Source organism: Peromyscus maniculatus, chromosome 14 (genome assembly GCF_049852395.1).
Source record: "Peromyscus maniculatus bairdii isolate BWxNUB_F1_BW_parent chromosome 14, HU_Pman_BW_mat_3.1, whole genome shotgun sequence".
In the NCBI taxonomy this organism is placed as follows: domain Eukaryota; kingdom Metazoa; phylum Chordata; class Mammalia; order Rodentia; family Cricetidae; genus Peromyscus; species Peromyscus maniculatus.
Window position 1 is genome coordinate 37,370,677 of NC_134865.1, and position 25,850 is coordinate 37,396,526.

At 44.5% G+C, this 25,850-nt stretch overlaps 1 protein-coding gene across 15 annotated transcripts in view; it reads right to left on the bottom strand.

Annotated features, from left to right (window-relative positions):
- Nucleotides 1-25,850, bottom strand: part of Atxn7l1 (ataxin 7 like 1) — a 228,182-nt gene that overhangs the window by 61,729 nt on the left and 140,603 nt on the right. The window contains exon 1 of one of the 15 annotated variants that reach the window (XM_076550799.1): nt 9,998-10,110. The exons of 12 other annotated variants lie outside the window; for them this stretch is intronic. The gene's annotated coding sequence lies outside the window, so the exon portion shown is untranslated. Of the gene's footprint in view, nt 1-9,730; nt 9,868-9,997; nt 10,112-25,850 lie in introns of those variants that run through there. 2 more of the 15 variants (XM_076550789.1, XM_016007916.3) reach the window with 2 other exon arrangements.

Sequence of the window (25,850 nt, forward strand, 5' to 3'; positions counted from 1 at the left end):
AGTCCTTGGGGGAGGCTTTGCCCTAGAGGAGGGCAACGGGGGGGTGGGCTGGGAGGAAGGGGAGAGGGGTGGGAGGAGGGAGAACAAAGGAATCCGTGGCTGATATGTAGAACTGAATTGTATTGTAAAATAAAAGAAATAAAGAAAGAAAGAAAACAATTCAGAGCAAGAAATTTTGTTAAAGTTACATAGAGATATGAAACAATAATACAGGTATAAAAAAAGAAAGAAAAGTCAGTAAACCAGTGCTTTTGATGAATGAAAGGGGGACATGATTGCTCCTAGGTACGGCTGAAGAGAAGGGTTTTCTTGTGGATGTGAGGAGAGGACAGTCAGGGGCATCGGGAAGAAAGAATCCAGACCGAATCAGGCCATGGGAAGAGGAGCAGGAGAGGAAGAGAAGAGAGAGAGGAGAGAGAGAGAGGAGAGAGAGAGAGAGAGAGAGAGAGAGAGAGAGAGAGAGAGAGAGAGAGAAGAGAAAGAAGAGAGAGGAGAGAGAGAGAGGAGAGAGAGAGGAGAGAAAGAAGAGAGAGGAGAGAGAGAGGAGAGAGAGAGAGAGGAGAGAAAGAAGAGAGGAGAGAGAGAAGAGAGAGAGAGTGGAGAGGAAGAAGAGAGAGAGAGAGAGATGAGAAGAGAGAGAGAGAGAGAGAGAGAGAGAGAGAGAGAGAGAGAGAGAGAGAGAGAGAGAGAGAGAGAGAAGAGAGGGCAAATGGACCAAGAGTGGAGCCGATAGTCAAGAGAGCCTGGCGGAAATGACTGGGTTATACAGGAAAAGAGAAGCCTGGGGTAGAAGGGAACAGAAGCCCAGCTGGGCTGAAGTGGTTTAGGGAGGGGCTGAGAAGTTCAAGAAGGAGCCACAGGTACTAAGTAAGCCTTGTCCAGGGTTTCTCTGGGACCTGACATTTGAGACCTCTTTTTCTGCTATCAGGCCTCCTTTGGGTCTCATCCAACATAACTTTTAAAACCTGGCTAATACCCGATGAACCTTAAGTCACTTCCAGGTGAGCAGCATCCACCTTTTAGTAAGGAATATTGAAAGCAAGTCTCTGAGAAACAAAAGCTTTCTGGAAGACCCCAGGCTGTGGGAAAGTGGGATCATTTCACACAAGGCCCCAGAATTCAGACAAGCCTTGCAGAGATCATTTCATGACAACTAGCCAGCTTAACAATGTAATGAAAGCCAGAGCGTGGAGGCTCTGTGGGAGAATTAGAGACAACTTCTTCCCCGATTTAGGGAGAATTAATGTTTCTGACTGCAGAGCTGAGCTAGTCCACGCCTGCTGCTGTTTCTTGGAATGGCGTCGGTGAGGATGACTGGGTGCGAGCTGGTCAGCCACTGGCCAGGTCTCCTTTCTGGATCATTTGCAGCATTGGCTCCAGGGTTTGTCCTCTGGACTCCAGGACAGCTGGTCAGAGGCTCCTTGAGCACATTGCCCCCACCCAGGGGACTCCCAAGAAGAGGTCTGCCGGATGTTGCAATGCTTAGCAGTTCAGTGCAAATGAAAAAGCGGCCTTATGGCCTGGGAGCCCAACTCCCACCAGAGTCAAACAGGAACAGCTCTCCTGGCTTTTCTGCCGAGCATTCCAGGAGGACCTGGAGGTCAGAGGTGGACACTTCCCATGGCTAGCTTTCCTGGTGCACTCTGGTTCTTCTGGAACTCTGGCTCTGCCTCTTGGCCTGGCCCATTCTCTCTCCTTACCTCAGGTGCCCACAGAGTAATTTAAGTAGGTGGCCTAAGTTCTCAGCAAACAGGTGGCTTAAGATAATAAGATGCAAAATTTACACTGCTTTAGCTTCTGAGAAGCAGCAAGTTTGGAAGTGTAACTCTAAACAGAAAAACAGGAAGGGGCAGCCCAAGTCAAAACTGTGCCAAGGACAGTTCTGCAGAGCAGATAAACAAATGGCTGGGGAGAACATATGCAGAGATGCTCCACCTCATCAGCCATTAGAGACATGCAAATCAAACCTAAAAGGAGCTAGCACTCCAGCACACTAGAATAGCTATTTAAACAGAGGAACAGAACAGGAGCTGGTGAGGACGAGGAGGAAATGGAACCCCTGCATACTGCTGTTTGGAATGTAAAATGTTATAGCTGCCATGGAAAACAGCATGGTAGTTCCTCAAAACATTAAAATAGAATTACAGTATGATTCAGCAGTTCCATTTATGGGCATATACCTATATGTGTATCATGTCCAAAATAACAGCACTCTGAAGAGCTAATAGATGGATGCAACGTGAGTATTCACAGCTGAATACAAAATATGGCATATGTGTACATCTGTGCACATGGTGTATGTGCATGTGTGTGCACATGCACGAGAATGAGATAATTTTCTGTTGCTATGATCCAGACAAAAGCAGCTGAGGGATGAAGGGTCTGATGGGCTTACAGTTCGACGTTACACTCCACCACAGACTAGGGAAGTCACAGCAGGTCACATCACACCCATAAACAGGAATAAAGAGCAATGAGTGTGAGCATGCTTACTGCTCAGCGGCTTTCTCTGCTCTGCAGTTCAGATCCATCGCTGGGGGAATGCTGCCACTCACAGAGGCTAGCCTCCCACCTCAACTAACAAAACCATGACCATCGCTTTCAGACCTGCTCATGGAACAATCTCATCTGGACAATGTCTCGCTGGAACTCTTCCCAGATGATCCTAGATTGTGTCAAGCTGACAACACTAACCATGAGGAGCAGCTGCCCAGATGTCTCATCTGGTGAGCGCACTTGCTGCCATGACAGATGACCTGAGTTCCATCCCCAGGACCCACATGGTGAAATAAGAGGAGCAATCTCTACTAGTTGTCTTCTGACCTCCACACAAGTAACACAACCCCAGATGATAATAAATAAATAAATAAATACACTATTAAAACAAACCTCTAACTGTCACAGTGAGGTATTCAGCCTTAACAAGGAAGAACATTTTGACATATTACCCTATGGATATGAGCCTTGAAGACATCACACTAAGTGAAACTGGCCAGCCACAGAAAGGCTATACTGTAGGGTTCCATTGATATGAAGTAGCTGAGCAGTCAACTTCAAGCAGACAGGGGAATGACAGTGGCCAGGAGCTGGGGGAGGGAGGAGGAACCTGCTGTTATTTATCAGTAGCTACTGTGTTTCTGCATTGCGAATCCAGGAGTTCTAGAGATGGTGGTAGCAGTGACTGTAAAACAAGATGACTGTACTGAATACCTGTGAGCTGCACATTAAAATTAATTATGATGGCCCAGGAGTCTTTAAACCCAGGACTTGGGAGGCAGAAGCAGGCAGATCTCTGTGAGTTCAAATTCAAGGCCAACATGGTCTACATTGTGAGTTCCAGGTCAGCTAGGCCTACATAGTGAGACTCTATCTCAAAAACTAAACATTAGGAGCTGGAGAGATTGCTCAGGTTAAGAGCATTGGCTGCACTTCCAGAGGTCCTGAGCTCAATTCCCAGCAACCACATGGAGGCTCACAAACCATTTGCAATAAGATCTGATGCCCTCTTCTGACCTGCAGGCATACATACAGACAGAGCACTGTATACATAATAAATAAATACACCTTTTTTTTTTTTATCGTTTTGTTTTTGTTTTTTGAGACAGGGTTTCTCTGTGTAGCTTTTGGAGCCTATCCTGGAACTCACTTTGTAGACCAGGCTGGCCTTGAACTCACAGAGATCCACCTGGCTCTGCCTCCGAGTGCTGGGATTAAAGGTATGCGCCACCACCGCCCGGCTAATAAATAAATCTTTAAAAAAAATTAAATAAAATAGATAAAATTTCTCCAGAGAATAAATCCTTTAGGGAGACGGCTCAGTAGTTAAGAGCGCTTGTTCTTGCAGAGGTTCCAGGTTCAGTTCCCAGCACCCACATGGTGGCTCATAACCATCTGTAACTACAGTTCCAGGTGGCAGCAGGCAGGCACCTGGTGCACTGACACACAGATGAAACACCCCCACACACAACAGGAACAAACCTCAGGTTAGAAGAACAGTCAAAGGCAGAATCACCCACTGACGCATGTATGAGAAAACAAAACCTGTAGTACAGCCGTACGACGAAATACTGCTTCACCACAGAAAAGAATGAAGTTATGGTGTATGCCATAATACAGATGAACTCCAAGAAAAGAGGTCAGGCACACCGGGCCTCATATACTGGATGCCTTCATCTATACGCAGTGTCCAGAGGAGGCAGACCCCTAGACAGACTGCCTGGTGGCCGTCGGGGGCAGGAAGCAGGAATGACCGCACAGTGGATATGAAGTCTTATTGTGGAACTAGACACAACGTAAGTGCATCCAATGTCAGTGTGTTCTTCAGCTCAGAACAGTCAGAATAGTTAATGTTACGTGGTGTGAGTTTCAGCTAGGCAACAACAATGGTACAATCCCAGCAGGAGACAAAGTCTAGGACAAGCTGGAAACAGAACAATCTGTTTTAAGATAACTGAGAGTTACCTTCAAAGCCCTGGTTGGAGCTGCTTAAAGGAGGTAATTTTTAAGTTAAGGTAATTAAGGCAGCCGGCAGGAGACAGCAAACAGGTATTCTAAGACAGCGGTTCCCCAATGCTGCCAATTTGGGTCAGTGACTAAGTGTTACTTTGTCTTAAGCAAGATGCATCCTCCCTGCTTCCCTGCGGCTGCAAGGGGGTATCCTTTTACTACATACCGATGACACGTGGTTACTATACTTTATTACTGCCAGGGGAATGTTCTGGTTTTAATGCTTTTGTTTCATAAAACACATTTGGATCCAAATAACAACAGTAACATGACCACACACACCGCAGACGGGTCCACTGCCTACTGACAACAAGCAGGACTCGGAGACGCAGCTACCCTCTGGTTCTTGCATCCCTGACACAAGCTACCATTTCCACCAAGAGCTCCTGCTACCCAGGAGCTGGAAATTGGGACAACTGGACTTTAGACATGAAGAACACCCGTCTCCCAGCGGTGCTGTCCCCTCCCAGCAGGGCTGCAGGCCTGGCTTTCTGCAGGCCCCTGGGTGCTATCTCCAGGGCACTGATGACCAAATGGTGAGAGGACAGCAACCGAGCTACCCGCATTCGTCCCACTCTCATCCGCAGGGTCATAAACCTTTGGTGCACTCCAGCTCCTTCTGTAGGGGGGAAATTCCCATCCACCTTTTAAAGTCATTTCTCACAAAACTTTGTTTCTACGCCTGCCCTGTCCTAAGTTCTCCCTGGCTCCCAGCATTCTTCACAAACAGGAATTCGGACGGGAACACATTCCAGTGAACTCTGCTCAGCTCCTGGCTGTCCATTCTGGACATTATTCTCTATCAATGCAGTGGAAGATCCATCCAGATGTTTTATTACAACCCCACACTTAAGTCTTAGGTCACACTGTTGTCACTGTCAGCTTGCTGGACTCAGGCCACTGTTGCAGTCTGCTAAGGTATTTATGGACCCTCACCACTGACGAGCCCATTCACCACCTGGAAACTCGAGAAGCCTGACACAACACCACTCCTCCGAAGCAGGCCCAGCCACGTCCCAGTAACCGTGACCTATGAACAGCATCCTCTCCAAATGTAACCAGACTTCCTGACACCCTGGGTAGGTATGCCACTGGCCCACCTTCCTGATAAGGATCCTCTGGGTGATGCTGAGACACGGAAGTCATGATAGCCCTTCTCTGAATAAAGCTCATCAGTGGACATTGCACACACAGAGCCACCAAACATGTGTCGATCACTTCAAGGAACATTATACCGATGAGGTGGTTTTCTGGTTCCCACTGAGTGGCCATCAGTGCACACACGATATAACTGAAACGGACAGGAAGAACGCGGGCATCCAAAGCTGGAGCCTGAATCCCAGTGCTGCTACCTGTTGATGTTACCAGACCTGTGTCTCCGGGGCTGAGGGAGACGTGTTAAGATCTGACAGGTAAAACACCCTTACAAGTTGATGCTGGTCGGCAGTGGCACATGCCTTTAATTCCAGCACTCGGGAAGCAGAGGCAGGCTGATCTCTGAGTTTGAGGCCAGCCTGTTCTACAGAACCAATTCCAGGACAGCCAGGGCTACACAGAGAAATCCTGCCTCAAAAAAAAAGTTGAGCCAGCTTATGCAAACATAAATAAGATTGTAACTACATAATTTAGAAATAACAACAAAAATACCATTTCTATCCTGTGTTTGGCAACCTATCTGTCAAACTAAAGAGGAATCTAGACATGAGCTTCTGTTTGTGGACAAGACAGATAGCTACAAGGAACCACCATCCCTAGGCTCCTTTCCTGGAAGAGCTGTTCCTTTCCCATGAAGACCAGAGCCCCAGCCGGCTTGCGAAGGGATTGGGCTCCCCTGACACTACTTGACAAGAAGCCATGCAGCCTTCAGGAACAGACTGTCCATCACCACCCTTGTTGACACACTGTCCATAGGCATCCTTGTTGTTGAGGCCGAGACCTGTGTAATTAGCGCCATCCGGCAGGTGACCGAGGGCCAGGTTGTGTTTAGCTCCTATGTGGCACGATCCTCACAAGTCCCTGGGCTTCCATCGTACAGATGGGGTTTCTAAGAAAAGCAGCTCTGGGTTCAAACACTCAGGTGTCGGCAGTCTGTTGTGCTCCTAGCATCTTCAGGGACAGAATGAACTTCACTAGGAAAATACCTTGGCCACACTTTGCAGAGGGCTGTCAGAAGCCACCTGTTGGCTCCTCATGGCATACCACTGTCAAAGATACCCTCCAGCAGGGGAGCCTGACAAAACTGGTATGGCCAGCCCAGGCCCCTGGGGAAAGGGCAGCGGTTCCAATGGGAGCCAACAGCTGGCATAAGGTTTCTCAACGTCCATGGAACCTAAGGGCAGATTAAAACACACAAACTAAACAAACATATATATGCAATTATTGGCACGACATTGAGAAGATTATGCCAATGAATCTGTGAACAGATTAAGGAGTTTGATCAGAAAGGTGCTGGGAGAAAGAGGCAGGAAAGCCTGCCAGATAATTTCACGAGCCCACTGGTCCATAAGCTGTTCTTCCTGAGCTCCCTCTATGTGAATCTCCAGACCACCGGGCTGATGAAGTCTCTCAGATCAGATGCATGAAAATTAACTTAGGCATTCAAAGCAATTATGGGCTTTTCCCTGTGACTTTAGAAGACACATTTTTGTTTTGTTGCTGTTGTTCCCTATGCCTACTCATGGCTATGGGAACAAATCCACAGGAGACCCTCTCTAGAGCATAGAGTAGCTAAGGCTGCTGCTAGACTTGAGACAGGGCCAGACTTATCTGGTTTAACAATGCCCATCATCCATATGTTCAGTCTCTAATTCTCTAGTTCTTGAGAGTGTAACAAGGTGTTTGAAGTGGTCATTGGGAAAAGGACCTAATCCAATAGGACTAGGGTTATTATTTCAAAAGTATGGGGCATCAAGGACAAGTACTCAGACTGTGCACATTGAGAAGGCAGCAAGCCTGGCATGGTCATGTGCAAAGCCTTAGGAGACACCAACCCTGTCAGCACCCTTGGTCTTGGAATTCAGTTTCCAGAACTGTGAGCAAATGAGCTTTGGTTGTTTAAAATATCTTCTAGACCAACTCCAAGTAGAGAGCTCCTAAGTTCCCACACAGTCACAGCACAACTGCACAAAGCAGGTATAATGGAGGCATGCACACAGAGCAGGTACACTGGAGGCATGCACACAGAGCAGGTGTAATGAAAGCATGCACACAGAGCAGGTGCACTGGAGGCATGTACACAGAGCAGGTGTAATGAAGGCATGCACACAGAGCAGGTGTACGGGAGACATGCACACAGAGCAGGTATACTAGAGGCACGGACACAGAGCAGGTGTACTGGAGGCATGCACACAGAGCAGGTACACTGGAGGCATGCACACAGAGCAGGTGTACTGGAGACATGCACACAGAGCAGGTGCCCTGGAGGCATGCACACAGAGCAGGTGTAATGAAGGCATGCACACAGAGCAGGTGTACTGGATGCATGCACACAGAGCAGGTGCCCTGGAGGCATGCACACAGAGCAGGTGTAATGAAGGCATGCACACAGAGCAGGTGTAATGAAGGCATGCACACAGAGTGGGTGACTTTAAGAGCAGCAAGTAGCCAAGTCCTTTAATCAACTTCCTCCCCTGGCTTATGTCTTACTCTGAAAGGTTCTGACTAATCCACATATCGTTAATGTGGTTCCAGAAAAAGACAAGACCTTGGAGTGAGTGGATTCATGGCCCACGAGGTAGCCACCAGCAACAAGCTGGTGAAGGTTTGATAACTGTGCTGGGCCTGACATCCCACCCCTCAGCTCCTCTATGAAAGCATGGGGCATAGATGGTCAAAGACCTGAAGCAAGCCAACTTTGTCATTATATTCTGCAAGGTGAGAAGAGACAAAAAAAATTATACTTTTATATGGATGTGAGAAATGCGGAGGAGAAAAAGAAACTGTAGCCCTAAAGTGGGTATAATAATATCCAGCTTGGGCTCAATGGTCATGTTTACTACTTCGGAAAATTCCATTTCAACTGTCGCTTCTCACGTAGGAGTTGGGGTGGCAGTGGTGTTGGGACCTGTCTGTGTGGACCCCTCCTGCGATGGAAGCCCCTGCCTCCTCTGAAGGCCTTTCACTAGCAGGTCTGAATGCAGCTGCTTACTGCTTTCTCCCTCCTTTTCGATTTGTTTAGTTTAAAATATTTAACTGTGGCACAATGAAGTGTCTCATTTACAGCGTTCTCCTGGACCATTAGGAGGGGACTCCACACTCATTATGCTGATGAGCGTTCTACTTACCCATGCAAATTCCGGGAGTAGCAGCCTGGGAGATGGGAGGTGCTCTAGGTACGCCATCAAAAGCTTTTTTTTTTTCTTTCTTTCTTTCTTTCTTTCTTTTTTTTTTTTTTTTTTTTTTTTTTTTAAAATTTGCAGCCACTCAGTGGGCAAGGCAGAGCAATTTTTAACCAATGGTTCTAGTAAATATTATGGGAAACCCTTTTTATGGAGTGCTAATTCTGGCAGGGCATTTTCTTAAGTGCTCATGTTTCGTTCTCATTCAAACCTGCCTGGGAGCCCCCAATGCCTGATAATCTACACAGGTCACGTGTGAGGGGACGTGCCATTCAGCAGTGGCTGGTAGCCATTCTTTACAACGCTACCAACATCTCAGTATTACAGCCGTTTCTGCGGGACAAACTTTCCAACCCACGAACTTCCCTTCGGCCATCCGTCCACCGTCCCATCCCCCATGACCCTGAAACTCACTGATTGGCTCCTGGCCAGTCTGCAGGCCACCAGATGACACTGCTCCCGTGAGTTTGACAAAACAACCACAGCAAACTTTTTTTGGAGGTTTGAAACAATGCCCAACCCTCTCAGAGCGTCCCTGAGGAAGTGGCATCATCACTTTCATTTTACTCCATTTGTGACAACCCAAAGAAAACAACGCAGCCTACTGCAGTCGCAGGGAATCCACCGTGGCGGCTGGGGAGTGCTACCAAGTGACCTTTCAGAGAAGTTAATTTCCAAGAGCGATAATGGCCTGTGCTGCGCATACATTCAGCGCCACTTCTGTCGGCGTGGAAAAGAATTTCACTTTCTACGGTTGGAACAGAAACTCTCATACATCCCCATTTCTTAAAAAAAAAAAAAAAAAAAAAGTCTATAAATAACCCAGGATCAGCAAAATTATGCAAAACACCCTGCTAGAAGAAGAAATGTAAACTAAAACCACTTACAGAGAGACTCTGGCTGCCAACTTAATCTGATGCTACGACGACTGTAAACATGTTGTACTTTTGGAACCTGAAGTGATCCACGTTAGTACAGATGCCATCGCAAGGGGGAGGAGGAGGAGAGGGGAGGAGAGGGAGAGAGAGAGAGAGAGAGAGAGAGAGAGAGAGAGAGAGAGAGAGAGAGAGAGAGAGAGAGAGAGAGAGAGAGAGAGATTCCGCAACAGCAACAACGAAACAGCAACAAAAAGCCTAGCCGCAAAACAGAGCAACCTGATTCGGTATTCTGCACGGTGCACGACCCGACGGCTGACCAGCTGCAGTCAGTACCAGCTCCCCTCGCTTGCACACGCCAACTGTTTTGACTACAGGCACTTGTTAAACACAGCTTTCAGGTCCTACCAGTTGGACACCAGAAGTTCACAGAACTGACCCAGTGCCAAAAACAACAAGCGCAGAAAGCGAAACGGTTGCCTCGTGTGAGTGTCTGGTTAACTGTGTACACGGAGCCTGAAGCAACCGCGTAACATTAAGAATTTAAAAGACCTTAAATAACAAAAGCAAAAGATTAGCAACTTGAAAATGAGATAGATGTTGGCAGATAATGTGAAGACATTAAGCTACTATATTGGTGAGTGGGGGAAGGGGGGCTGGTGTCACATGACACATTGTGGTTATCAGCAGAAGGACTGAGTGTTTCCTCAAGCATCTTCCATACGATTGGTTTAGAGATATTTGCAAAGATTGGTTTACAGATATTTGCAAATATTGAGGACTTACAGGGTTCAGGAAGTTGGTAAATCCCATAGGAGAAAAAAGGGACATATTGAATAATGTTTTTTAAATGCAATAAGAAGTGTCCAAGTTACCTACTCTGTGCATTGAGATTGAGACCAGAGATTGAGACCACACAATGGAAGCATGGTCCTGGCTGGCCCAAGGGCAGGCACCATGCCTCTGGAAACTGCTTCAGGGCTCCCTTTGGAATGAGGAATGCCAGCTTTCTGTCTAATCAAGACTGGAATCTACATTCTTGGACAATGACAAGGAGAGGTCTTTTCACTTTGCAAAATGAAATGAAAAATTAAAAAAAAAATTCCGTTGCTGAGCAAGGCTTTCTATTTCTTCCCCAGAATGCACCAAGCACTATTTACTTTAGGATAATCACAATTAGCCAGATTAAATTTTGGAGTTACTTAAGAATTTAGGTAAACTAAATTCCATGAGAACTGGGGTATGGATGTAGATATTTTAATTTGGGTGTAGACTTAAACCTTCTGTATTACCTATCATCTATCTATCTATCTATTATCTATCTATCTATCTATCTATCTATCTATCTATCTATCTATCTATCATCTATCATCTCTTTCACCTATGTATCTATGTATCTATCATCTATATATCATCATTGTCTATCTGATTTGATAGACTTCAAATGTCTCTGCAAGTCATGCAAATCCTAGGACTTGGTCATTAGAAACACCCTGTGAGGTGGATGGCAAGACCTGTTATTCTTACCCCATTTTCTGAAAACACAGGCTGGACTTTCTCAGGGTCACACAAGCAAGAACAGAGTCTATCACTCTAACCGTGGGGTGCAGCCTATGAGACTTCCAGGTGTGAGGGCTTAGGTTCTCCATGTGCTTTCTTATTCCCTCCTTTCTTTTACCCCTCTCTTTAGATGCATGGGGATTGAATCCAGAGCTTTTCACATGTTAAACACATGCTGTACACTGAGCCATCCCCTTACAAAGCCCTTAAAAACAACATGCTTTGTTATTCCCATTTTCACAGAGAAGTAGATGGAGAGTCAGGAAGGCTACATGATTTGGTTAGTGCCAGGCCTTCCATCCCCAGCCCAGACCTCCTTATTTGCCTCTATCATGTTTCCAGAAAACAAAATGCTAGAACTAAAAAGATGGATCTTAAGTGTGTAAGATCTCCCTTAATTCTTTGGTACTGTCACCGTGGCTTTCTGTAGCAGATTGCAGCCTGCCAGTACCACACAGAAGGCTTCCTTCTGTGCTAGGGCAAGCTTCACACATCTGTGCTCCAGAGCTATTGTTTCAACAGAAGACATCCTTTTCCATCCAGTTTGTACCCTGAACGCTCTGATCCCACCGGTTCATTCACCTGTTATCCTTGGTCCCTCACTCAATTCCAGTTTAAGAACATGGAGGAGTAGCCCGCAGCCCCACCAAACTGCAGGTCTGGAGCCTTTGTGTCCATTTTGCTAGCAGAGGGCTCTGGGTTTGCAGATCTTTTAACATAGATAGGCTTTTGCTGGGTTTGCTTATTTCTTCTTCAATAAGGACCACTGACAATATTTAACCACACAAAAGTACCCATCATAATGGCTCTTTCTCCATGCTAAGTGGACATACTCATTGCCGCAGCAGAGAAGACATGACTGCTACACCATGCCCTAAAGCAGGCTTGCTGCAGGGTTTGGCTATCTTTCTGAGGGGATGTGGAAGTAGGACACTGTAGATGACCAGGAGGTCTGGTCTGCAGTTAGGAATGGAAGTTCCTGGAAAGAACTGAACCACACTGAAGTCTATAGAACTGATTGGCCGATTCTGGGACATGGAGTGGGTGGGACCCTGAAAGCACAGAGCCAACTTATCTTGGGGCATTTTTAGTCCTCATTATAGCCATTAATTCCCTCCTCTGTATGTAGCCTAACATCTTTGTGACCAGTAGGTAATGCTTTGGGAATGTATAAACATACCCCTAGTTTCCACAAACCAAAAGACCAACAATGGCCTCAGACAGCATCTGAGGCCTACAGCTGAGATACCCCACTTAGCAGTGACCCACCTACCTCACAGTTCCACCAATGTACCAGCAAAGTATCTGGATTTATGATTTTCTTTGTTCTATTACCACTTTGAAATATGGTATTTGGGAAACCCTAAATCTGTGTTCCCAGGCCAAGGTCACTCATAGTTAGCCCTAGAATAAATGATCTTCTTGCCACTTTGAGATGAGAGCTGTGTCTTTGTGGTGAGATGGGGGAAACGAAGATGTTCAGCAGGAACTGAAGACTTAGGGCCAGTACTGGGGACACTGAATATAAAACGCAGGAGGGAGCTGGTTAAGAAGAGAAGATTAGCACTCAGGAGGCAGAGGCAGCTCTGAGTTTGAGGTCAGCCTAATCTACAGAATGAGTTCCTGAACAACCAGGACTCCACAGAGAAACTCTATCTTGGAAAACAATGAAGATTAGGAAATTCTAGAATGTTTTACCACTTCCTCATGAATCTTTATCTTGAAACAAAACATAAAAAATCATGGAAGTAAAAGCTAGGACACTTGTGTGTCCTTTTGAACTTCACAGAGTGGAATCAGAGCAACACGGATCACACAGAATGATGGAATCCACACGTCCTAACTGGCTGAAAAGGTTCTGTGGTTGTGTGGGATGACTATGTAGTGGCCCTTGTGGCTTGTGAACATTCACTTTGAAGGGGGTTATTTGAGGTTGCTTGGGGAATAGTATGACATTTGTATCCACAATGCCTGAAAAAGTATAAGCTCAGGGTAAATTAGAAACCTTGGCAGGAAAATGTGTTTGCTTATAACACATAAGGTGAATATTTCCAGGTAGCGTGTGACTCCTCGTGAGCACAGAGTCCACTTTTATAAAATTCAAAAGTACGACACATGCTTTGACAAGCACTGTCAGATTTAGGGAAGACAGAGTAAGGTATTTACAATTAGAATTGTGTCAGAGAGATGCCACCAAGACTGACATCTGAGTTCCATCCCTGGAACCCACAGGTTAGAGGGAGAGAAGTGACTCCTGAAATTTGTCCTCTGACCTTCACATATATATGTAAAGTGGCCTGCATGCACCCTCACACACACATAAAATAGATAGATGATAGATAGATAGATAGATAGATAGATAGATAGATAGATAGATAGATAGCAGACAGACATGATAGATAGATAGATAGATAGATAGATAGATAGATAGATGATAGATAGATAGATAGATAGATAGACAGACATAATAGATAGATAGATGATAGATAGATAGATAGATAGATAGATAGATAACAGACAGACAGACATGATAGATAGATAGATAGATAGACAGATAGATAAATGACAGACAGACACAATAGATAGATAGATAGATAGATAGATAGATAGATAGATAGATAGATAGATAGATAGATGATAGATAGCAGACAGACAGACATAATAGATAGATAGATAGATATAGATAGATAGATAGATAGATAGATAGACATAGCAGATAGATAGATAGCAGACAGACAGACATGATAGATAGATAGATAGATAGATATAGATAGATAGATAGATAGATAGATAGATAGATAGACAGACATAATAGATAGATAGATGATAGATAGATAGCAGACAGACAGACATAATAGATAAATAGATAGATAGATAGATAGATAGATAGATAGATAGATAGACAGATAGATAGACAGACATAATAGATAGATAGATGATAGATAGATAGATAGCAGACAGACAGACATAATAGATAGATAGGTAGATAGATAGATGATAGATAGATAGATAGATAGATAGATAGATAGATAGATAGATAGATAGATAGACATAGCAGATAGATAGATAGCAGACAGACAGACATAATAGATAGATAGATAGATAGACAGATAGACAGATAGATAGATGACAGACACAATAGATAGATAGATAGATAGATAGATAGATAGATAGATAGATAGATAGATAGATAGACATAGTAGATAGATAGATAGATAGATAGATAGATAGATAGATAGATAGATAGATAGATAGATAGATAGCAGACAGACAGACATAATAGATAGGTAGATAGATAGATAGATAGATAGATAGATAGATAGATAGATAGATAGATAGATAGATAGATAGATAGGTAGATAGGTGGATAGACAGACATAATAGATAGATAGATGATAGATAGATAGCAGACAGACATGATAGATAGATAGATAGATAGATAGATAGATAGATAGATAGATAGATAGATAGATAGATAGACAGATAGATGACAGACAGACACAATAGATAGATAGATAGATAGATAGATAGATAGATAGATAGATAGATAGATAGATAGATAGATAGATAGATAGATAGACAGATAGACAGACAGAGCCAGATATGGTGGTGCATGTCTTTAATTCCAGGAGCAGGTGAAGCCCCTGTGAGTTCGAGGCCAGGCTGATCAACACAGCAACGCTCCAGCACAGGCAGGGCTACATAGAGAGGCCCTGCCTCGAGCAAACAAACAAATAATAAATAGAACAAAAAGAAGAGAGGCCTGAAAATCTATGGGGCATGCTGGTAACAAGAAGTTAGTAGAAGCAGGCTAGCAGAGGGAAGTGTCCTACAGACAGGAAGGTGCTGCAGCTGGTGCTTCACAAAGACATCTTTACCGCAAACCAGGAAAAGCAGCTCGCCACCACCGGCACATCAGATGCTTCAGGGAATGCCAGGGAGCTCAGTACGGCAGACCTGGAGAACAGCGGTACTGACAGAAACGTGACAGGCTCCCATGTCCGTGCTCTGGGCTTTACAGGAATGAGGAAAGGTCAGACAGACAGAGAAAACTGGGATAGTGTAGTAGCACAGGGAGATGGGGTTGTCGCATGCAGATAAACAAGGAGGCAGGGTTCTTGTACTCAGCTGGACAGGGAGGCAGGTTTAGCTAATCTCAGTAGACATCTCTGTAGAGGAGTGGTCTTTAGGCCATAAACATCTAGGGGAGAAAAGTACAGGGAAATTTTCTTTTCATTCAAACTAGGGGAAGGCTTTGTCATGCCTCTTCCCTGAGGCTCACTCGAGCCTCACCACATCTATGGGTCTGAGGCATTGGGTTAGTGATATGGCCATACCAATGTTATACATTCATCCAGGACTTTGTTGGCTCCCTACATGTGATGTTCATGTTCGTGGCTGTGGCTTCTACTGGCTTCAAGGTCGCTTGAACCCTTGGGTCCTAGTCACAGTGGCAGCCCTGCAGACTTCCCAGCTAGTGTCTGCACTTGACTGAATACTCTAGACTCCATCTCCTGGATAAGCCAGGCAACACCTGTGATCAACTTGTAGCTCATGTCCCAAGAGACTGTAACCAACATTGTAAGTTAGTTTTACATGTATGAGACCACTGCCCTTAGATGTTTGATGAGAATGGCAATTTTAGCTAGACTTAGCCAGAAATGCACTAGAGTTTGAAAAATGACTTTATAGTGAAGGTCAAAAAATATGAGATGACTGCAATCTAGACGGTTGGAAGGAAGGTCCTTCCAGCCCAGTTCTGAATCTCATTTTTCTTGTAAGCCAATGCCTAGCCACAGTTCAGAAGCTAGTGTTTTTAACACATTTTGAATGCATAAATAAAATCTAAATGTGAATCACTACATAAATACAGAAAGTGAATATGTTACATGTGTATCAGATTTGGTTGGTTATCTTCCTTCCTTCATTTCTTTTCCTTTTTATCCTTTGTAGTGTGGAGGGTCAAACTCAAGACCTTTCCCATGCCAGGCAAGAGCCAGACCAAATTAAGTGTGTGTGTGTGTGTGTGTGTGTGTGTGTGTGTGTGTGTGTGTGTGTGTGTGTGTTAGTATGCTCAGATAGGTTCTTAGAGAAGCTAAAAGAGGCCATCAGATTGCCTGGAGCTGAAGTCCCAGAGGTTGTGACCTGCCAGATACAGGAGACAAGAACAGAACTCTGGTCTTCTGCAAGAATAGCAAGTGCTTTTATCCTCTGAGCCGTCTTTCCAGCACCTCAAAATAGGTATATATTTTTTAAGTTGTGGTTCAAATTAGGTAGATCACAGGTACACCACACCATGGCCTGCTTATTAGCACACCAGCACTGACATTGCATTAAGTGTTGCAACTAATCTGGAGATGCTGGAGGCCATGAGAGGATGCATGGGAACTAATGCAAAAACACCATTTTCTATTTTTTTCAGATGCTGGGGATCAAGTCCAGACCCTTACACACACCAATTAAACACTCTACCTCTGAGTTATCCAGACCTCTTACTATAGCATTGTACTCCAGTGAGGATTTTGGCTGCAGGGATGGCAGCTGTCCTGAAACCAATCCCCCAAGAAAACTGAGGGACACTGAATTTGGGCATTTTTTCAAGGTGGTGTTCAGGCATTTATCACTGTAAAACTAATTGCAGGGCCTCCAACCGGAGCTTTCAAGGTTTTGACACTTACCTACTTTTAAGAGAGAAATTTTGGCTTGCAACTTCCTGTGCACATTTGTATACAAAAGAGTAGTGTCTGGGAAGGTCTTTAACAGCTGTTCTCGTCTCTCCTCCCCGCTTTTCTCCTGTCTCTCCATTCCTATCTCATTTGTCTTAACTTCTTTTTAATTTTAGATTTATTTATTTTATATGTTACTGCAAAATCAACAGGTGCTGTTAACTCTTGAGCCATATATCTTGCCTCTCTATTTTTTAATTCTTTAAAATCTTGGTCAGGACTTACTAAATGGGTAGTGAAGTCTGCAAAGTAGGAGGAAGCGTTCCAAGCTACTCACCCTACACACAGCTGGCCTCAACCTCCCCACCTGTGTCTTGTCATTTCCTTTTGCCTCTCTGTCCTGCTGCTTAGAACCCTCTCTTCCCCAGGCTGGAAGTCAGGCCAAGCAGCCTGTTAGTATGCTGCATGCAAACTGCTCTCAAGGAACCCAAGGGTATCTGATGACCATGATGTGGTGCTGAGATGCAGATTTGTTACAGCACCATGCAGCACCGGCTCTTGACTAGGCAACATGCAACCAGAAAACACCTCCTGTGCACATGACTTTCCTTTTGAATGGAGTAAACTGATAGTTGGGGCTGCTAGGGCTATAAAATGAAAGGGGCTCTAGGCAGTGAGCTTAAGGAAGGACTGGGTCTGGTCTGGTCTGGTGTGTGAGGTGCCCAGATCCTCAGCAGCACTGCTGCATCTGAGGTGTCTACCCTAGCTGGCCTTTGCTCTGCTATTTTTAGCAACTCCTAGACTACCCTTCAGCCATCTAGTCTACCCTTCAAACATCTAGTCTACCCTTCAGCCATTTAATCTACCCTTCAGCCATCTAGTCTACCCTTCAGCCATCTAGTCTACCCTTCAGCCATTTAATCTACCCTTCAGCCATCTAGTCTACCCTTCAGCCATTTAATCTACCCTTCAGCCGTCTAGTCTACCCTTCAGCCATCTAGTCTACCCTTCAGCCATCTAGTCTACCCTTCAGCCATCTAGTCTACCCTTCAACCATCTAGTCTACCCTTCAGCCATTTAATCTACCCTTCAGCCATCTAGTCTACCCCTCAGCCATCTAGTCTACCCTTTAGCCATCATGGATCCTTTCACCTAAACACAAAACATAAACTAATTAGAGAGTGGAATTTTTGGTTGTATAAACTAATTAGGGAGTGGAATTTTTGATTGCATTTTAATAAATTCATGAAGTTTGTATGTGCAGTATATAGACTGATTTATTCATTTGTTATTATTTTTAACTAGCAAAAATTTAAATATGGTATCCTTAAAGAACCTAAATAAAAAGCAGTCAGGCACTGGCTAAGCAAATCACTGGCATACGTATTCAACAGAGTGCCAGGAAGTTATAAACATTATGGTGTTCATCTCTATTTTCTGAAACATGTCCCCAATAATTTTATTTTTTTATTGCACAGGATAGAACCCTGGGCTTTATACATGTTAGGCAGGCCTTCCACCACTGAGCTACATATCAGTCCCTTTCAGTAATTTTACATGGGGGAAAAATAAAACCAGGTCTCAAAGCAATGTCTGGAAAACGATTCTATTTTTACTTTTGAAAATATAAAATACATACATATTCAGGGATACATAGTGAGATCCTGTCTCCAAAATATATATGCATATAGACATTTATGTACACCACAGACACTCACCCGCAGGGAAAGCTGGAGAGTTTGACATCACAATATTTTTTTTAATTTTTCTGAAACTTTGGCAGCTTTTGCAGTGAAATCTTTTAAAAAATATTTTAATCTTCTCGATAAGGTCTACATTGTAAAAGGTTTGTGTATGCTGTGTGTGTGTGCGCGTGCGTGCGTGCGTGTGTGTGTGTGTGTGTGTGTGTGTGTGTGTGTGTGTGTAAGGCTGAGGACAACTTGCTAGCATGGCTCTCTTATTCCACCGTGTGGGTCCCCAGCATGGAACTCAGGCCGTCAGACTTGGCAGCGAGCATCTTTGTCTGCTGAGCAGTCTCACCAGCCCAGTTCTGACCCCGAGGGTGATCTGGAACTCACTCCGAAATCCATGACTAAACTTTTTTTTCAGTGTTTAATTGGCAAATAAAAATTGAATATATCCAAGATACAGACAGTGCCAGACATTTTCTTTTATAATAAGGACAAAAGTAATTTTTACCTTAGAAAGATAGTTCCGGGTTGTTATGCAAAGCTGTACCTGTTTGGGCTCAGCTCTCACTTTTCCCATGCCACCCCAGTGCTCTGCAACTTTTGAAAGAGTTCTACTGGTAAGAAAGGATCAGTGGACGGACGCTAAGTGCAGAGGCACATGGCTGTCATTCGAGCATTGGGGTGGCTGAAGCAGGAAGACCGCAATTCAAGGCCAGTCTGGACGACAATTGTGAGGTCCTGTCTCAAAAACAAAAAATCCCAAACCACAACCTGACATGTGCTAGCCAAGTGCTTTGTCACTGAGCTATGAACACGCCAGCTCCAATTTATGGAGCTCAAATTTCTCAATTTATGGGAAAATGTTTAATTAATGCATTTCAAGGCAAACGACAGGCTTCTGCTTTCTCTCTCCCTGGCCATGCTCTGCTAGATTTTAAGAGCTTTGCAAACCCCACATGGACAGCTTTGCCGGTCACTTCCATGGCATACTCAGGCTATACGTTGCTCTCTTGTATGGGAAGAAACATCTAGGAATTCAGCTACATGTGTTCTGAAGCTAGTTTGCACAGCAGAGTGAATTCAAGTCACACGAGTTTTGTTTTGAAACCGAGTCTCAATATGTAGCTTTGGCTGGCCTAGAACTTGCTGGACACACCAGGTTGGTCTTGAATCCAAAGAGATCTGCTTGCCTTGGTTTCCTTAGTACTGGGATGAAAGGCATTCACTACCATGCTGGGGCAAAACAATGTTGGCTAAAGGTAAAAAAAAAAATCCTTAGCTCCAGCTAGTCCTGTTCTCTCAATGTTCATGAGCATCCATGAGATATTTGTTACCTACTCAGAATCAGCTAGAGGCGGACACTGCAGCAGGCAAGGTCATTATTCTGTTTATAGAAAAGGAAGCCAAGATTTACCCAGGTGGGTAACTGGTCCAAGCTCACATTATAGGACCATTAGACAGAGGATCCACATCCTGTTTTCCTAGGCTGTCCTTTTGAATATGTGGCACTAAAATCTTTCTTGTTCATAAAAAATGTGCATGTGTGTGCACCTACATGAGTTTATGTGTATCATGTGCATACAGGAGCTCAAGGAAAACAGAAGAGGGTGTTAGATTCCTGGTATAGTTACAGATAGTTGTGAGCCACCAAATAGATGCTGGGACTTGAACACAGGTCCTCTGTAAGAACATAAAGTGACCTTAATCACTGAGCCACCTCTCTAGCCTTCTAAAGTCTTTCTAGAAATAGGAAGCCATATAATTTTATTGTTCTTACTGGATACTTTTGAAAGCAAAAGATGTTGAGCGGATGGGCCCCAGGGTAACAGGTCAAAACAGTGTCTTTCCCAGAGAAACACAGCCTTATAGTCAAGAAACACACAGAGACACAGATAAACACACACAGAGACACAGATAAACACACACACACACACACACACACACACACACACACATACACACACACTGAAGCCATATCATATGATTAGCAAAGAGAAATGGGACAGGGGTACAATACTCATAATTTGTTTTTAAAATTAGAGTATGAAAATAAGTATAGACAAAAGCCAAGGAGAAATGCTTACTAAAGCTTGTTATTTATTGGGTGGACACAAGAAAGTTAGGCCAGGCTTTTCATCTTTGGGTCATCGGTTTCCTCTGTCTCAAGAATGAACCAAGTCTGAACTGGGCACCTGGAAGTAATACAAATGGGACATAGTCCCAAAGTGACTTCTTTAGGGTTTTCTGCATTTTGGCCAACACTACGTGTTTTGCTGGTGAAACTCATGACATAGTATAGTGAATGCTGGAAATGGGTTGTTTATTTATTAATTTTTGAGACAGACGTTCATGTAGTTCAGGCAGACTTTTAACCCTGGAACACTGGGATTATAGGTGTACCCCACTATGCCCACTTGAAATGGGGTTTTATCGGTAAAATTAAAGGTATTCAAGATGAAGGCCTTTTCAGAAGCTCTTAAGGCTACCCCATTCCCTTGTATCAACAGTGTGCTACAAGGACAAACCTTGTAGGTTTGGAATGGCTCTGGAGGCTGCCCGGAGTCCAGCCGCTCAGTCGGGACTATTCTAGAGTTGTGTGCGAGCTCAGAAAGCAGTGCTTCTCTTTGGAGTATTTCCACAGCTCCTCTGATGGACGGACCTTCTGTGCAAAGTATGATTGGAATTTCTAGGAGGGTTAGACCTTTACCAAGCCTGTGAAGCAGACTGAATTAAGTGTCTGCAGTTGATAAGTTCCCAGGTTTGTAGCAGAAGTGAGCCTACCTCCACATTCATTAAACCTGGTAGTAAGGTGGTCAGGAAGAATCTAAAACCCTCATCACGTCAGTCTTCTAGAATCTTTTATGTAGCAACTGTTTTCTACTGAAAGACTCTGAGTTCCTCTTGGCCGGAGCACCTTAGGTCAGTGCACAACAAACGGGAATGTGAACCGGGTAGACGTAAGGAGGGAATCCCTCCATGCATTTTGCTTTCTATCAGCTCCTGAGCCTCTGTCTTCTTTAATAATGTAGTTCATAAGTCCCTCCCCCTAAAAAGTAATACAGGCTTGTCTATTGGATATGTTAAACGAATAAGAATTCTGTCACTTCTACACTCTAATTAACTAAATGTTATCTGTGATTTTTTTCATTCTGTTAGTGACAACAGATTTTTTACAGTCATAGTCTACTGCTTGCCTTGTGTTAATTTAGTACTGTAAAAAGCATTAAATAATAATAATAATATCATTGGAATTACATTATTTCGTCCTCTTGATAATACAGATTGGCATTACCACTCCCATATTCAGATGCAGAGAGTTAAAAGAAGTCTGTAAAGCTAGGTCCATTAGATTCCAAGCTGGAGTACATTCTCCAGTGCTACCCTACTCAGAATAACCAGAAAAATCAAACATTCAGAAATTGAATAGTATTTCCTTTGCCACCCTCCTCTCTTCCATGCCCCTGACCCCCATGCTGGGATTGAACCCAGGGTCTTACACAAGGGCTCTATCACAAAGCCAGTCCCAGGATTTGCAATCATGTTTCCTTACTCATTTTATGCTGTGCATATTCTTTGTTGGTACTTCAACATATTTTATCAAAAGCATTTTTGGGGGAGGAAATTTTGGGAGATGGATGTTGGAATATGTGAGCCAACTTACTAGTTCTTTCATTTTTAATTATTTTGATTGGCGTGTGGTCAAAGATATCTAATGACCTCTTAGAGCTGCAGATTAAGTCAGTTCCAGGGAATCTGACATTGCTCCGTGTCTCCAGGCTACCAGGCACTCAGGCTCCGTGTATACCCTTCCTGCATGCACCCTTTCTGCCCGCCAATCCAGACGACTAAATTCTGTGCTGTCTGCTCTGTGACTTGATACAGTGGTGGCTTTTCTGCAGAATGCCTGTCTATATTTTACCTTGGTTAACCCCTCGTTGGCTTGCAGGACCCAGCTCTTACACTAACACACTTTGGACACCTAGTGGATTCCTGCCATTTGCACCTCTGTCTGGCCTCACAGGAAATCGACTTCCCTCGGTGGATGAGATGCTCAGCTGGTAAAGGCGCTTGCTGCCAAGCATGATGATCTAAGTTTGATTCCAGGGACATACATAGTGGAAAGAGAGAACTGACTGGCACCTTTATACGTGAGCCATATGCACACCCCTACCATAAAAAAAAAAATAACTAAATACATGCAATAATAATTATAAAACATTCTGTGTGTTTCTGAGAAACGGCCTTAATATATGTAGCCCTGGGGGCCTGGAATATACTAAGGCTGGCCTTAAACTTACAGAGATCTTCCCACCTCTGCCTCCCGAGTGCTGGGATTAATGGTGTGTGTCATGCTTGGTTTCTAAAACATTTTTTGTTTTGTGTGTGGCGTTTTTTTTTTTCACAGTTTCTCTGTGTATCCCTGGTTGACCTAGAACTGGCTCTATAGCCCAGGCTGGCCTCAAACTCAGAGATCTGCCTGCCTCTGCTTCCTGAGTGTTGGGATTAAAGGCGTGTGCCATCACTTCCCAGCTAAAACAATGTTTTAAAGAACATACTGTGCTCACCTCCCCTGCAGCCCTGCACTGGCTCTGTACTGACAGTGGACTTGCCCTTTCATTACACCATAAAGAGCTGGCATGGAAGACCTTACTTCAGTCCTGGCACTAACAGGCACTCAGAGTGTGTTAGATAATGAATGAATAAATCAGGAAATAATTACCCAGTCTATAGAAAAGGAAAAGGAAAAGCAGGGTCAGCAGGCACCAGTCTCCAGGGGTCTGAGGGCTAGCTAACCTTAATTATTTCTCTTAGTCACTGAATTTAAAATGATTTTTAAGCCTAAGAGTGTCATAGTTGGTGTTTTATGAGAGGCAATAGACTATTTAATTCTAAGTGCTCAGTTTCCAAATGCAGCCGGTTCCTGCTCAAAAATACCATGCCAGCCACCAGCATCCCTCTGGTGTCCATCGTGTACCACGGCTGGCAGTTCACAGAGCCCTTGCTAACTCTGGGCTGTCCACTTAAGCTAAGAAGATACTGAAACTCAGATACAGACCAACAAATGACCCAAGGAGAGCTCTGGCTTGATCAGACTGTGGGACTCTGGCCTAATGAAATAAACTATTCCCAGCAGAGCCTGACCCTGCAGAATGTAATTCTTTCTGACCACACTGTGTAGATAAAAATAATTCAGTGATTTGCTCTCAGTAAACTCTTGGGTATAAACCAAGAAGCCTGCAGATGACTGTCCTGAAGATACTGTACAACTGTAAATATTTAGTTTCCTTGCCTTCTTAGCAGTGTTTATCAGCAGGAATGCATCTAGCATTTTAGGTGGGATAATTCTGCACAGAATGGAACTATCATCCTGTGCTGTGCAGAGTATTTAGCACCTTGGATCTAATCGATGCCAGTGACAGGAACATCCAGGAAAGCACATTTCAAAATGTCTCCAAGGCCAGAGCCCCCTTAGATCCTGGCATTCTGGCTGGGGTTGGCTTGGTTCTTCTGCAGCAGAGGAATCCATGACATGACTGAAAAAGGACCCAGATGAGAGCTGGGACTGTAAGATCAAGACTCGAGACTGCTCAACTAAGGCCTCTCTGTGGGTAAATCAGGGGTCCCAAGAGCTGGGAGTACAAATTCATTCTCTGAATGGAACAGTCATAGCACTGAGAAAGCTGGGCTCATGAATTGTTACACTTGAGGTCAAAATGACCCAGAGGATTGATGGATGCACAGGCAGTGGGAATTGGCCTGGGCACTGCTCCTGGCTGACCCAGAGGATTGATGGATGCACAGGCAGTGGGAATAGGCCTGGGAACTGGTCCTGGCTGATCCAGAGGATTGATGGATGCACAGGCAGTGGGAATTGGCCTGGGAACTGGTCCTGGCTGCCTCTGAGCCTCCTCTTCACAGCCTGCAGGGAATACCAACATGCCAGGAAGGCTCAGTGACGGAGAGCTTGCCTAGCAGGCAAGAGGCTCTGGGCTGAATTCCTAGCACCACAAGAAAAGAGAAACACGCTGTGTAAGAAGAGGAGACAACAGCAAGGGAGTCAAGGCCATCTCAAAGAGAATCTGTGTCACCAAAGCGAGAGATGTCCTAAAACCAGCCCCCAAATCAGCTGAAGTTTGAAGGAAAGGAAACATAAACACAAAAATGTCCCCAACTTAGTGGTCAGACACCCCGCAGCAAGTGCAGGCCGGCAATGGCCGGGTTTCTGCACACTGTGTGTTCCTTTGTCTTCTCTTTCTCAGTTACTTGCAGTTTATTCTATCCAGCGCTGCTGTTTGCAGCTTTCAAATAGCTTTAAATCCTTTTACAACAAGGCCGGTGTAAATAAATAAAGCACAGAAATAAAATCCATGGCTGCTGGTGTCAGCACTGCCAGACTGGGTACAGGTTTTGGCTCTGATGGAGGAGGGAGGGAGGTGCTCTAGCGAGGAGGGAGGGAGCGGGGGGAGGGAGACTCCACAGAGCTTCGGGGATGGTTGGCCCTGAATCCTGCTGTCCTGCCCTGGCACTAGAGTCCCAGAGCCTCATGCAAGATGCCATCCTCTTAGGCCTCCATGTCATTGTCCTTAAAAGATGGGAGAGTGAGGGGGAGGCTGGTGCTATAGCTCAGTGGCAGGGCCCTTGCCCAGTAGGAGGGTCTGGAGAGTTTGGTCCCCAGCACTGCAGTGACAAAACAAAACACAACAAAAGGAATTTGATGGAATGATCTCACACCTTCCTATTCCCAAACACTGGGATGTAAGGCACCTCTTCCTGTCCGTTCAGTGTAGCTAACTGCCCCATCCATCTACAAGTACCAGGCAGGGCTCCTCACTGAGCATCTGTTTGCAATGATAAATGTGAGTCACACTGGTCAATAGCGTGGGTTTGTTGTTGTTGTTGTTGTTATTGTGTGTGTGTGTGTGTGTGTGTGTGTGTGTGTGTGTGTGTGCGCGCGCGCGCGCGCGCGCGCGCGCAAATTTACTACTATTACTACTACTACTACTATTATTATTATTATTGCTATTTTGTCTCTCACAAAAATTTAGGGTTACCAATTTCATGGTGAAGGAAACTAAGGTATCATAGAATAATTTGTTGACTAAATTTTCCATTGTGAAATGAGATTCAAATATTGGCTTTTATCTTTAGCTTCTGACGATCTGGTAAATTTCCTCACTCCTAAATAAGTTTTGTTACAGAAGCAGTGTCATTTGC